Raw genomic sequence first — 12,550 nt, 5'->3', positions numbered from 1 at the left:
ATAAACGTATGTTGTGCTTTGCACAACATTTRCCGCAAGAATACTGGACCATTACAAGATGATTACTGTAGCTACGACGAAAACTTTGACTATGAAGACCCAGCAACTGAGTTCGAAGATCAACAAGATGGCACTTCAATAAGAAATGAAATAGCGCAATACTTGTCACAGTAACTGGCCTAATTCACTACTTTTTAATTAAGTCTTTTCTCTTTACCAATTAACTTTAAATTATAACAAAGTATACTCAAGATTTAAACAATTTTGTTTTCTATGTATTTATTTGGAGTTTTCAGTTTTATTAATTATTATTAATGTTTTATTGGAATATTGATTTGTATACTACAGCGAGATGCAAAAATAAATATCCAATGTTCCCATCGTTGTTTGTGCCACATTTTTTACAATAGATATGGTTATATTTATATATGACATAAACCATGTTAAGTTAAAGTTTAGAACCTCAAACGTTATTATTTATCAGCCTTTTTAGAACTTCTAACTTTTCTGCCTCAATTTTTTGAATTATGCGGTGGTGCTCAAGCTGTTGGCGGTTATGCTCCTCTTGATGTGTTATAACTTTCTGTAGACTGGTTGCAATGGTTTTCATGGTGTCCAGTTGCGCAGCACACACTTCGTCCAAAGACTGCACATTTGATGTTTGGGGCCCTAACTTTCGACGTTTTGGGGTAGGCTCAGCTACCTCCTCAACAATTGGTGTTTCGGTTTGTATTGGCTCTTCAGTGCGTTGTGATACATTTTCTGCTTCTGTGTCCTCTTCCGGTACTCCAAAAGTAAGGGCACCTTAAAACCCATTCACCATTTCGAACAGACCACATATTTTTGCAACTTCCTCCTCAATTGGTAAAATAACGGTCTGATCATATGGACCTCCCCCGGTGGCTTTGCCTTCCTTCTTATTGTGCCCCAGTTTTTTGCGAATATGCATTTTCCAATYGGGCCATACCTTTTAAGAAAACCCGAATTACTTTTGTTTAACATTTATATTTGCTGTTAACCTGAAATGCCTTACTTTTTTCCAACCGGCAATGACCTTAATAGGTGGACCAGCATCCTAAATCCTGGTTCAATTTCATGAATTCCACGAAAACGTTATCTTGCATTTGAGTTTTATGTTTGCCCCTGCAATGAAGATTATTTAATACTCATAAAATTGACATCAATTAACAAATTTAATAATTACTTACATGTTGCTGGTTTCGTTTTCCTCAAATAATTCGGATGACATGAAACAGCTGACGAGCTTAAGCATTGTTGCCACAGCTGTGATTTTAAATTCGCGTTGTTTTTTATTTAAGAATGCTTTGATATTGTATGAAAACTATTCATTGTTCTTTAAGTAAGTTAACTCAATAATTTTTGTTTTGGATATAATATGTTGGACATGCCAAGGATTGCAGAAGTCAAATCGTATGGTTTTTTTTTTTCATATTAATATCAAGGCAAAGAGGTTATCCTCTAAGCAAATATCATAAAGCAAACAATATTCAGTGCATAAAATACTACAGAAAATCCATTTTATTCTTGTAAAATGCTCCCACATTTGTTACAAATACGATGAAAAATATTCCGGTTTGTAAGAAACATCGACGGACTAACAAGGTTATTAGCTAATGTTAATTATTTAAAATTTCAAAGAAACCGGCAATACTAATAAAAGAAATAACATTAGTATTACTTAAATAAATTAAAGAATACACCTTTACATAAAGTTTTATAAAATTTATAACGAACACGAAATGAATCGYTGGGAATTTGTTCCGCAAAGCAAGTCAACCCTGCCTCACAATCGGTTATCGTTGTAGCAATTCACTAACAGCTGTTGTTGAATATTTCCTTTCGGATTGAGCGATGCATGATTTTTTTGAATATATCAGCAAATAATGTAAAAAATTCGTATATACCAATAAATAAGTAATTTAAAAAGGTCATGAGTAGCACCTACAAATATCAAAGRATATATAAAAAAATTTTCTTATARAAAATAATTTCTCATTTTAACACATTTTGCCATTTACTTTTCAATTTCACTGCCAACAAAGAACTCGGATTCGATTCACAAAAAATAATGTGAATGTGAAAGTGGGAGCATCAAATATGTGATTTCAAACCGAATTCACAAGGAAATTTGTGAATGTGAAATTGGGAGCACGGCTGATAAAGCTGTAATTACATTAGTACAGAGAATTGCAGTACCAAGAGTCATATGTGAGAAAAACATGTTTGATAAAGGAGGCASTGCCCTCTAACAAGTTTAATGAACATATTTCATAAACATTTAAGCTCCAGAAACCAAATTTGCTGAGTACAAATCTCATACGAAGTTTTACCGACAGTGTGAAAATGGATGAAAGAGGAGGATAACCCAGCTCACTCCCCATATAACGATACTGTTAAAAACTACTAAAGGCGCTATAAATCAGTAGTTAAATACGCCAGAGACATTAAATTTTAACACCGAGCTGGTATGAAAGCTTTATGGGAGCCGGTGTGAAAAGTTGCAGTTGACTGATGATCGAAATTGTCGGTCAGTGTGTGATGTTTTATGTATTACTAGAATTAGAAGATAACTCTTATCTTTTAATTGTATGTCTGTAAGTCAAAAATGCGTTRAAGCGGGCCAATACTGCCCTTAGCCCCCATATATCCAATATAAAAATTTTCGAATTTCCAGTTGGCTTTGTATCGCATATATCGGCCAATATGTGAATTATTCTAATGAAAATAAGAAAGCGTATTTTACTCACAAATGTGTATCTTTGTGCTTAAAATAGATGAATTTGAGCGAAAACTTGGCCCAGCCGCTATATAACTAACATCCGGCCGATTTTACTCTTTATGATTGGTTTTACTCCTTAAAGTATTTCCCTTTTTTACTTGTTTTATTTTATTAACTCCGTACTCGTTGTCATATCGGGAAAAAGAAGATAATGGGTCCCTTTAGGAGTGGTGACCTCATGTGTGCTGTGATCGTGATAATGCTTTATTGCTCGTGATGTGAAATGTAAGTAAGACGTGGCGAATGTGAAATGTAATTAAAATGTAAATCTTACAGGCTCGTGGTCACTCGTGAGTCAGATTACCCAAGCAATGCCAATGTGCTTGGGTAATTTGCTGTCACCCATAAAAATGCTTCAATGTTGCGAACGGTATGGGCGATGCCATAAGGTGTCTCTTCTGCGACCTACTTCCGTGGGACGAGGTGATTGGTGGTGGCCCGTGGCACAAATAGATGCGCGTGCTAGTGCAGTTCAGAGCGTTGGGGTAGGCCGTTTGGTGGCCCGTTGCTAGCCGACTGAACGGTTGGTGTCAGTGTCATCGGCGTTGTTTTGATTRTACATACATAAATGGGTCATCATATTAWTAAATGGCGAATTAAGAGGAGAGAAAAGGGGGAAATAATTAATAAATCCAATCAGATCCGCAACTAAAAGTGCGACATTTGAGCCACTTGAAATAGATGTTTCATTCAACTAGATCTGTGGTCTGTTCAATTGATACATTCTCCGCGGCTTATCCTCCAAGTAACAAGTAAGCTTAGTTCGGATGCGACCGAACATTTTATACTATATATACAGATATTAGTTATGTAGGGTCTAGGCCAAGTCAACCGGATTTCAACTTTTCTCGTCATCATGATCATTTATATATAATGATATATAAACCAGGGTTTGCCTTCTGCCTCGATGCAGCGCTGCCAGCGCGATTTCCAAGCATCGAAGGCGTCACGAAAAGCATTCTCCGAAATAGCCTTCAGAGCAGGGGTGCATGCTGCTTGGATCCCCTCTCTTAAAAAATAATTTTTCGCACGCGAGTCACATTGTCGGTGTTTGTCAAAGTCGCAGGTCTCGCTTCGTGGCCTCCATCGCAAAAAAGGCCTGGTATATATATAATTGGTTTTTGTTTTTGCCTTTACTTTTGCTTACTTATTTAAGGCAATCCTGCTTATTGCTTGATCAAGCATACCTGGTACCACCGAAACAAACGCCTTTGTCGCGTTAGCAAACGATGCATTTTCGGCTTGCACTACTCACAGAAACACAAAGCGCGAAAATCTTTGTCCTGATTCTCCAGGTGCTCTTAGTCTTATTACTTTCCGAACAAATCCTGAATAGACACAACAACATACATATGTACGATAAGAGACGCGCATCCTTCATTTGCTCTRGTTTATATACAATTACTTGTAGACTGGTGGTGGCTGTAATTCTCTGATTGGTCAATGCTCGCTGTAAAAGATAAGCATGTTATGTTAAATTATCTGAAGGTTGAGTATGACGTGTGCATAAGTCTGAAGGTTAAGTGGTTTGTTTATTGAARATAAATTGTTATCTTAATAAGATATGTGTATTAACTCTCCCGGCTGCTATAAAAAGGATCTCCTGATCTTAGAGCATAAGTTCATTGAAATTGTCTTTGATATGTAATATTTCTGTGGACAGCGTATAATTTGATAACAGCAAATACAATACAGACAGTGAGTAATATAATTAATATTAATAATATATTATTCCTGATAGGATGTTCCTCAAATGAAATTGCTAACTTGTGCAATTTGTGTATATTAGTAAATTGTTATGAAGGTTGTTATTCTAATATTTCAAAGATACAAACTCTTTCGTATCCTTTTGTTTTTACTTTGCTTTTTATACTCTTGCAACCAGTTACTACATAGTATTATAGTTTTGTTCACTAAACGAGATAGATATACATATATGTATATACTTATATAAATGATCAGGATGGCGAGTAAAGTTGAAATCCGGTTGACTGTCTGTCCGTTCGTCGATCCGTTCGTGCAAGCTGTAACTTAAGTTAAAATTGAGATATCTCGATGAAACTTTGACATAACGAAGCGCTAACTAAGATATAAAACTGTACTTTGGTACAGATGATGCGAAAGGGGACCTGTGTGACAATTTTTTAAAAAGGGCCCCGCCCTCTATCAAGTTTAATGCACATATCCCTTAAGCCATTTAACCTACGAATCTTATGAGAACTTTTACCGACAGTGTAAAAATGGTTTAAATCGGAGTATAACCCGCTGACTCCCAATACAATGACACTGTTAAACACTACTAAAAGCGCGATAAAGCATTAACTAAATACGATAAAGACAATTCAATTCTACCAACGAAATGGTATGAGAGAGTCTTACGGGAGCCACTGTGGAAATTGGACGTCGAGCGTGTTTTATTTATAAGTGTATCTTTGTGCTTAAAATAGATAAATTTGAGCGACAACTTGACCTAGTGCCTATATTACCCTCATATTGGTTTTCAAACATCCGGCTGACTTTGTTCTATATGATTGGTTTTACAATTTTAAGTATTTCCTTGTATATGTTTCCATTTTCCCCTCTCAAATAGATGGTCAAAGCTTTACATATGGTGCGCAATTTTTAATAAATTAGAATTAATATGTATTAATATCTTTTTTTTTCTTTGGGTCCACTCTAATACTTCCATTTCTTATTTTGTGGCCTAAGAATAAGAAGAGTGATTTTTCGTCCAAGTTTTTTATATTGGCGTTGTGTAGCGTTTGGCAATCCGGGGTGATGTGGAATCCAAGACAGAATTGCTTGGCTGTTAGAATTGCAAACCAATTCTGATTTTCAATGGTGTCACAGAATCTGATTGGATGTTTGTCTTTTCGAACATACGAAAAACCAATATTCGAATCAGCTGTTTACTAATGTGGCAAAACGTGCAAATGAATGCAATACTATTAAAGTTTTTAAAGAGTTCCGAATTAAAGAAAGATTTTAAGAGATCACATTTATCGAATGAACAAAGACGCATTTGGGTGTTAAATAACGTTTGTTACGCTTTGTAAATATTCTTTAAGGGAGAGCCTGCTTTAGAAGTTTCAAAAAATTTATTTTTTTTTTTTTTGCCGATTCCGATCTATAACTTTGGGGAAATATTACTAGGTAATTTTTGAAGAGGTAAATAATTTTTACCTCTTTAAAAATATTTCCAAAGTTAAAGAGGTAAAAATTATCTAGGAATATTTCCCCAAAGTTATAGATCAGAATTCGAAATATTGTCGAAGCTAGAAGGGAATAATGACCGAGTGTCTAGCAGAAACATATGTATGTATATGAGAGCTTGGACATAAAGGGGGCAGGATAGAAAAAAAAACCTCATATGGAATTAGGGCAAAGATTATTATGTTAAGCATTAAATTATCTCATTTTTAAACTACAAAAACTAAAAAAGTTAAGTTTGAACATATATTTAAAGAAAATGTTTTTTAGTCCAAAATCACTTTTTTTGTTTTCAAAATTTTTAGAATTTTACACTTTCATTTTTCTTCCCAAAGGCAAAATGTAAAATATTTCGTATCAAAGAAATTTGCTGATGATGTTTAAATATATAACTATAAACCCTGGAAATTTCCCTTTAATCAATTATTTATTTCCCTTCCAACAAGAAAACTGAAAAAAAAATCGATTTTTTTAAGCCTCTAAAGCACTCCCCCATTAAATATCCGCATTTTTTTTACCAAAACTCAATAAGTAAAACATTTCGCTTTTTTTTTTTGTGTTTTCTCTAATACAAATAACAATAAATAAATTCGTAACAATAAAATAACTTGATTTCTTAACTTACATTTCAAATATATGTGCGACTATCTATCCCGATAAAATTGGTTTCCGTGACACCCAAAACCGATAAAAATTCTGTTTCGAATATCAAACCAATAATATCTGACACCTACTGCTTTTTTTGATCGGTTTTAATTCTGATTCCGACAACTATCAGATTCCACACACCCCTGATTGTCTTTCATATGTTGTTAAAGTGTAGAATTTAAATATAAGGACATCATCTTTATATATTTCCGTGTGCACATTTTCCAATGGAAGGTCTAAGTATACATCTACACATCTCGGGAAAATTGAGGGAGCATTCTTAAGACCAAATGGTAAACGACGCCATTCGTATTTCGCACTATTAATTGAAAATGCTGTTTTTCCCTATCTTATTTCCTAATCCTGACCTAATGAAATCTGGATTTCATCTTTCTCAAGAAAATCAAAATCTTTCATTTTGTCAATCTCCAAGGCTTTTAATTTAAATCCTTTTGTCGCTGGTGCCTTACGTTGGGCGCCAGTTAAATATTCTATATATTTTGAGAATAAAAAACTATTTTTATTTAGTTTACTTAGAAGTGAACTTTCTTTTTTTACTATGTTCCTTTTTTGATACAATGTTTACAAACATAAATATTAGTTAAGTACAGTATAGTCCGCATATAAGAAACTTTGAAAATGCCACTAATATTTTTCTTATATCCCGTTGTTCTTTTAGCCGGAGTCCGTATATAAGAAATAGTTTCTTATATGCGGATATCTTACAAATTTCATGCACAAACTTCTTATAACCGTACATCGCGTTATGTTGCACGAAAACAAATCTTTTATTTGATTTCATTTATTCCATTCAATATTTTAATAAAAAAAAAACAATAAACATTAACGAAAATTAACAAAACTTTAAATTCATAGAAAATGCATATTATATGTATAGGATCTTAAAAAGTCGGCACTTTGCGACATTTACTTTTTATAATAACTATTGCATGTTTTGTTTATGTACCTATAAATTTATAATTTTTTTTGACGTTGAAAAGATATCATTTATTTTTATTTTTTTGTCACGTTCATTAAAGAGAATTTTCTCAATATTTACTAAGTTATCATCATCACTTAAATATTGCTTCAATACAAACAAGGCTTCTCTGCTAGGTGGCACTGCATTATCTGCAGAGTCTTCTATAACATCTCCACTCTCATCTTCTAGTATTTCGTCTATTATATCATTTATTTATTATATTTTCGCTTATAACCCCAAAACAGTTCTCCTTTTCCAAATCAGCTAAATTTTCGAAAAAGGAGTTATTGGCTTGAATCTCGCAAAAATCATCATTTGAGGCACGGCTTTCGATTTCACAATAAATATTGTCTGAGGTATTATAATGATTTGAGTCCATTACACCTTTTGCTGCTTGTATCTGTACGCGATAAAAAAGATAATAAAATTCAATGTCAAATTGCAAAAGACGTTAATAAAAGCATCGCTCGATAATTTTCACGGAGCAGTAAAGCAGAATAATTGTACGAAAGGCACAGAAAATCACCAGAAGGAAGAAATAGAAACTGGCAAGACTTCTAATCCCCAAACCATTCGTCGTGATTTCCATAATCGGAACATCCGTAAAAAGCCATTTGTAAATAATACTAACAGAACGAAAAGACTTGAATTTGTAAAACTGCACGAGACCTAGACCGTTATATTCTCCGACGAGAGTATATTCAATGTTTTTGGGTCCGAAGGACGTGAAAAGTATGGAGAAAAGCAAATTCAGAGCTCGATATTCAAAACATTACCGGCAGAGTTAAATATGGTGGTGGCTCAATAATGGTGTAGGGCTGTATGGCGGCTTCTGGTATAGGAAAGCTGTTTCTGATTGAAAGGATAATGGATAAATCTGTTTATCTCAWCATTTTAAAGGATAATTTAAAGCAAAGAGTATTAAAATTGAGCGATCATTTATCTTCCAACATTACAATGACAATAAGCATGCAGCTCTAGTTGTCAAGGAATAGCTGCTGTATAACACACCAAGGCAACCGGCAGATTTTAATGTTATTGAACACTTGTGGGAACATCTCGATAGACAAATAAGGAAACATGAAATAAAAGGCAAAGATGACTTAAAGAAAGCACTTATGGAGTAATGGTGATAGATTCCAATTTCTCTATGCCATCGCGGTTAACCCTTATGTTAGTAACCAACTTTATCGACGTCTTTTTGCAACCGGTTACCGGGGTACCCACGATCTGAGTATTAAAAAAATATTTTATTTTACTAAGAAAAAAGTTTTCTAAAAAATTGTTTTCTTTAAATATTAATAGTCGGTGACAATTTAAAGAAAAAAAAYAACAACGTAGAATCGTGAATGGCATCTGAAATCTATTTGTTCGGAGCCGAGCAGACGCCGTTCGTGAGAGAAAACTCAAGGTAATTCACGAGCCAGAAGATTCTAAAGAGACACAAGAAAAGACTGAAGAGAATTCAGCAGTGGAAGAAGAAGTTGAGAGTAGCGAGAGTGAGGATGACGACAATAGAGTAGAAACAGCTAAGCCTGAAGGTAGTAAAATATTTGTTCTTACCAATGATTGAAATAATAATTATTTTTCCTAAATAAATGTTTTCCTAAATAAATGTTGTTATTATTATTTTAGGAAGAACTCAAGAACCATCTGGGAGTTTTATTCCCAAAGATAAAACAGTGTGGAACCAAACTCCACCAACTCAACATCAGACCGCAGCTCATAATGTTGTACGCCAGCGGAGTTGACCTCATCGCAGTACGGAAATGTTGTCGTGTAATCGTTCGTCACACAAAAAAAAAGCTGAAACAATTTTCCAAGAGTTCAATGCTCACCATCCAAACTCACAGCATCAATGGAAGCCCGTTACGATACCCGAAATTTATTCGTTCTTCGGTATCTTGATTTGGGCTGCAGCAAACAATTCGAACACAGATCATACATTTGACATGTGGCACTCAAATTCTTATTCGCTGTATCACGCGATGATGGGATTGACGAGATTCCATAATATTTTGCGTTTTTTTGCGATTCGACGATAATACTCGAAGCGAACGTAAAAAAGAAGACAAGACAGCTCCAATTCGTGATGTGTGGACAATGTTAAATCTAAATTTAGCTCAGATGTACAACCCAACAGCTAACTTAACGATTGATGAACAGCTTTATTCATACCATGGTTGTACTGGATTTACTCAATATATTCCATCGAAACCAGCTAAGTATGGTATAAAGATCTGGTGGATTTGTGATGCAGAAAATGCATATCCTTTGCAAGGGATCATGTGCACTGGTAAAACAATTAATACTCGAGGAAAAAAATCAGAGTGAAAGAGTAGCTAAAGAATTGGCGGCTCCGTGCCGAGGYAGTGGTAGAAACATCTGCATGGATAACTTTTTTACTACTGTACCAGTTGCTAAACATTTGTTGTCGTGGAATATTACCATTGTTGTGACAAAGAATGCCGTTGAAAGTGTATTCGGCCATACACTGACAGAAACAGTCGTGATAAATCCTGGTCCAGAGACTGCAAAAGATAAAACCGGTAGGAACAAAGTACCAGGATCTTGTCATTCCCGCAATGCTTTACCAATAAGAAGACGGCGAAAGACACGGAAGGCCTGTGCCAATTCTCACCAACCTTTTTGTGACGAGACCTCAGTTAATCGTGTACAATGTGTTCAATGTCATTAATTATAAAAAAAAAGTGTAATATTTCTTTATTTTTTTTTTTTAATAAAATTTAGTTGCATGCATTAACAGAAATTATATACAATTTATTTCCTAAGCTTTCCACCCGGGTACCCGGTTGCTAATCGGGCGAAGGCTAGAGTTTTAGCTTATTAAAAAAACATAAATAAATAAATAAATCAATTAAATGAACTCACAAAAGGTTTTCTTTTAAGTTAAAACCGTTGATTTGAGAGCTTAAAATGAAATATTAAATTTTTTTTAAGCTATTCACACAATAAGGGTTAAAATCTGTCAAAACGAGTAAAGGCTATCCACCGAAATATTAACAGTTCATCATAATTAAAAAAAATTTCATGAATTCGGTTTTTGATTGAATGCGTACCTATTTTTGTGATGTGATTTTAAGACTTTTTTATATTAAGCCGATCTGGCTAAAACAAGAATTACTTTTGTATTATTTTTTGTTGTAAATATATAGATAAGACTTTGAAAAATATAATTTTATTTTATTTTCGCATTGTTACTTTTGACTCTTATTTCCTTTGTAAAATGGTGACATCATCGCGCATACTTACGTTAGTGATACACTATACATGTATGTGTATTAGGGTGGGTTAATTCCGGACTTTTTTCGAATCGGGATTCCTAATGGTGCGGAAAAGTTGCCTTAGTACTTCCTGATTCCAATGCAACTTTTTGTTTTGAGATCGGATTGCATCTTCAACCCTTGAAATTTCGGAAATTCGCCCAAAATCGTGAAATTGTGTACCTAGCGCCTGAAATACGCATCTCATGGTAAAATTTATTAAACAAAAGTTATTTGTCACGTCATTTGCTACCGAAATGGTATGTCATCATAGCCGTAGGACGAACCGTTCCCAAAAATGAGGCGCGCCACAGCGCAAGGTGAAAATTGCTGCAGCTCTCAGCTAACATGTATTGGTTACCTTCGGGCTCCTCCCAAGCTCAACCCAAACAACCAACCATATGTCAGGCTTTTTTTAGTCTGAATCTGTGTCAAATTTATTGATAAAATCAGATTTTGTACTAAACTTTGGCACTTGTTGCCTAGATTTCAGTGTGGAGCGTATAACACGATCACAAGATTGGGGGCCAATAACTTTAGAAGATGCCTCTGTCACCAGTTTGACGGTTCTCTCGACTGCCATGGTGTGAGAGGGGAATTCACTAAATTTCCATACCTCTGCAGCGTTACCCGACAGCCCTTTTATGAGTTCTTCGTTAGAAACTGAACAAAGAACTGGTGGAACAGTCAAGGTAATAGTCTTAAAGTTAATCATATCGTAATACTTATTAGCTTTGAAGTTCAGCTTTGGCACTTTATTACATCTAACCCTTCCATTTACAGTGTCAGAMTCTGYTTCTCTGGCTGCCAGAAGACGGTCAAGGGCCAACTTTCTGACTTCTATCCGTTCATCAGTGATCATACTAAGGAGAATGTTTTCTGGAAGAGCAAAGAAAGCATTCTGTTGAGTTTAGCAGGTAAATATCTCGACCTTTGAACTGCAGCATAGACATGGCGCGAGCCATCTTTGATTGAATTGTTGAATCTTATTGAGAACCACAAAGGTGAGTAAACTGTAAGTATGTACTTGTCCAAAATCTTTATTTTCTTTGTTGGTTTGTCAGTAGAAATGTATAATCTCAGAATTCTATTTGCACAGGTGAGCCAGCGAGATTTCCACATGTTACCTGGATGCATCAACGCTAAATCTGAGGAACATTGACCGTAAATAACAACTTCTGATATTTTATAGAGATAAGCTTGGTCTGTGCTAAGTTGCGTCGGATTAATAACCTCAGAAGGTAATTGGCAGGATGGAAAACTTTCAGATTTGACAACAGGCAACTTCTCACAATCAGGGAGCAGTTTACCTATGTATGACAATGTATTTGGACTCTTTGAAACACCATCTATGTGTTCGAAAAGAACACGAAATGGAAGTTCGTTGAAATGTAGAAGACAAACAACCCACTGTAATGGCCTACCTATTTTTTCTTCTAGTTTCCGAATGATTCCACCTTCCCAACCTGTGTTCGTGTTGTTGCCATCAGCACCGTCAACTTCTAGATGTTCCACATCAACAGAATTGTCTTGTAAATGTTGCCATATAGCTTGCGTCTCATCCTCAGCTGACCCGGAAGGAGAGATGACGTGGCCAAAGTAATGACAATGAAGTGAATTGTCTTT

General features: G+C 35.0%; 2 long non-coding RNA genes across 4 annotated transcripts; one reads left to right on the top strand and one right to left on the bottom strand.

Moving 5' to 3' along the window:
* Window positions 1-307: 307 nt before the first annotated feature.
* On the bottom strand, window positions 308-1,271 carry LOC108971922. Its single transcript, XR_001993585.1, has 3 exons — window positions 1,209-1,271; window positions 1,034-1,143; window positions 308-967 (listed from the first exon to the last, which is right to left on the bottom strand). It is a non-coding gene; the product is annotated as an uncharacterized LOC108971922 (long non-coding RNA).
* Window positions 1,272-1,835: 564 nt separating this feature from the next.
* LOC108971926 lies at window positions 1,836-10,711 on the top strand. 3 transcript variants are annotated; one of them, XR_001993588.1, is made up of 4 exons: window positions 1,836-1,906; window positions 7,886-8,874; window positions 8,946-9,181; window positions 9,276-10,711. It is a non-coding gene; the product is annotated as an uncharacterized LOC108971926 (long non-coding RNA). The 3 variants fall into 3 exon arrangements; XR_001993587.1 differs by lacking the exon at window positions 1,836-1,906 and adding an exon at window positions 2,468-2,548; XR_001993586.1 differs by lacking the exon at window positions 1,836-1,906 and having other exon boundaries at window positions 6,738-8,874.
* Window positions 10,712-12,550: the final 1,839 nt, after the last annotated feature.

Source organism: Bactrocera latifrons, unplaced genomic scaffold, assembly GCF_001853355.1.
Source record: "Bactrocera latifrons isolate USDA-ARS-PBARC rearing strain unplaced genomic scaffold, ASM185335v1 scaffold_366, whole genome shotgun sequence".
Taxonomy (NCBI): Eukaryota; Metazoa; Arthropoda; class Insecta; order Diptera; family Tephritidae; genus Bactrocera; species Bactrocera latifrons.
Note: the sequence above shows the minus strand (reverse complement) of the source record. Positions and strands in the feature narration are given on the sequence as shown.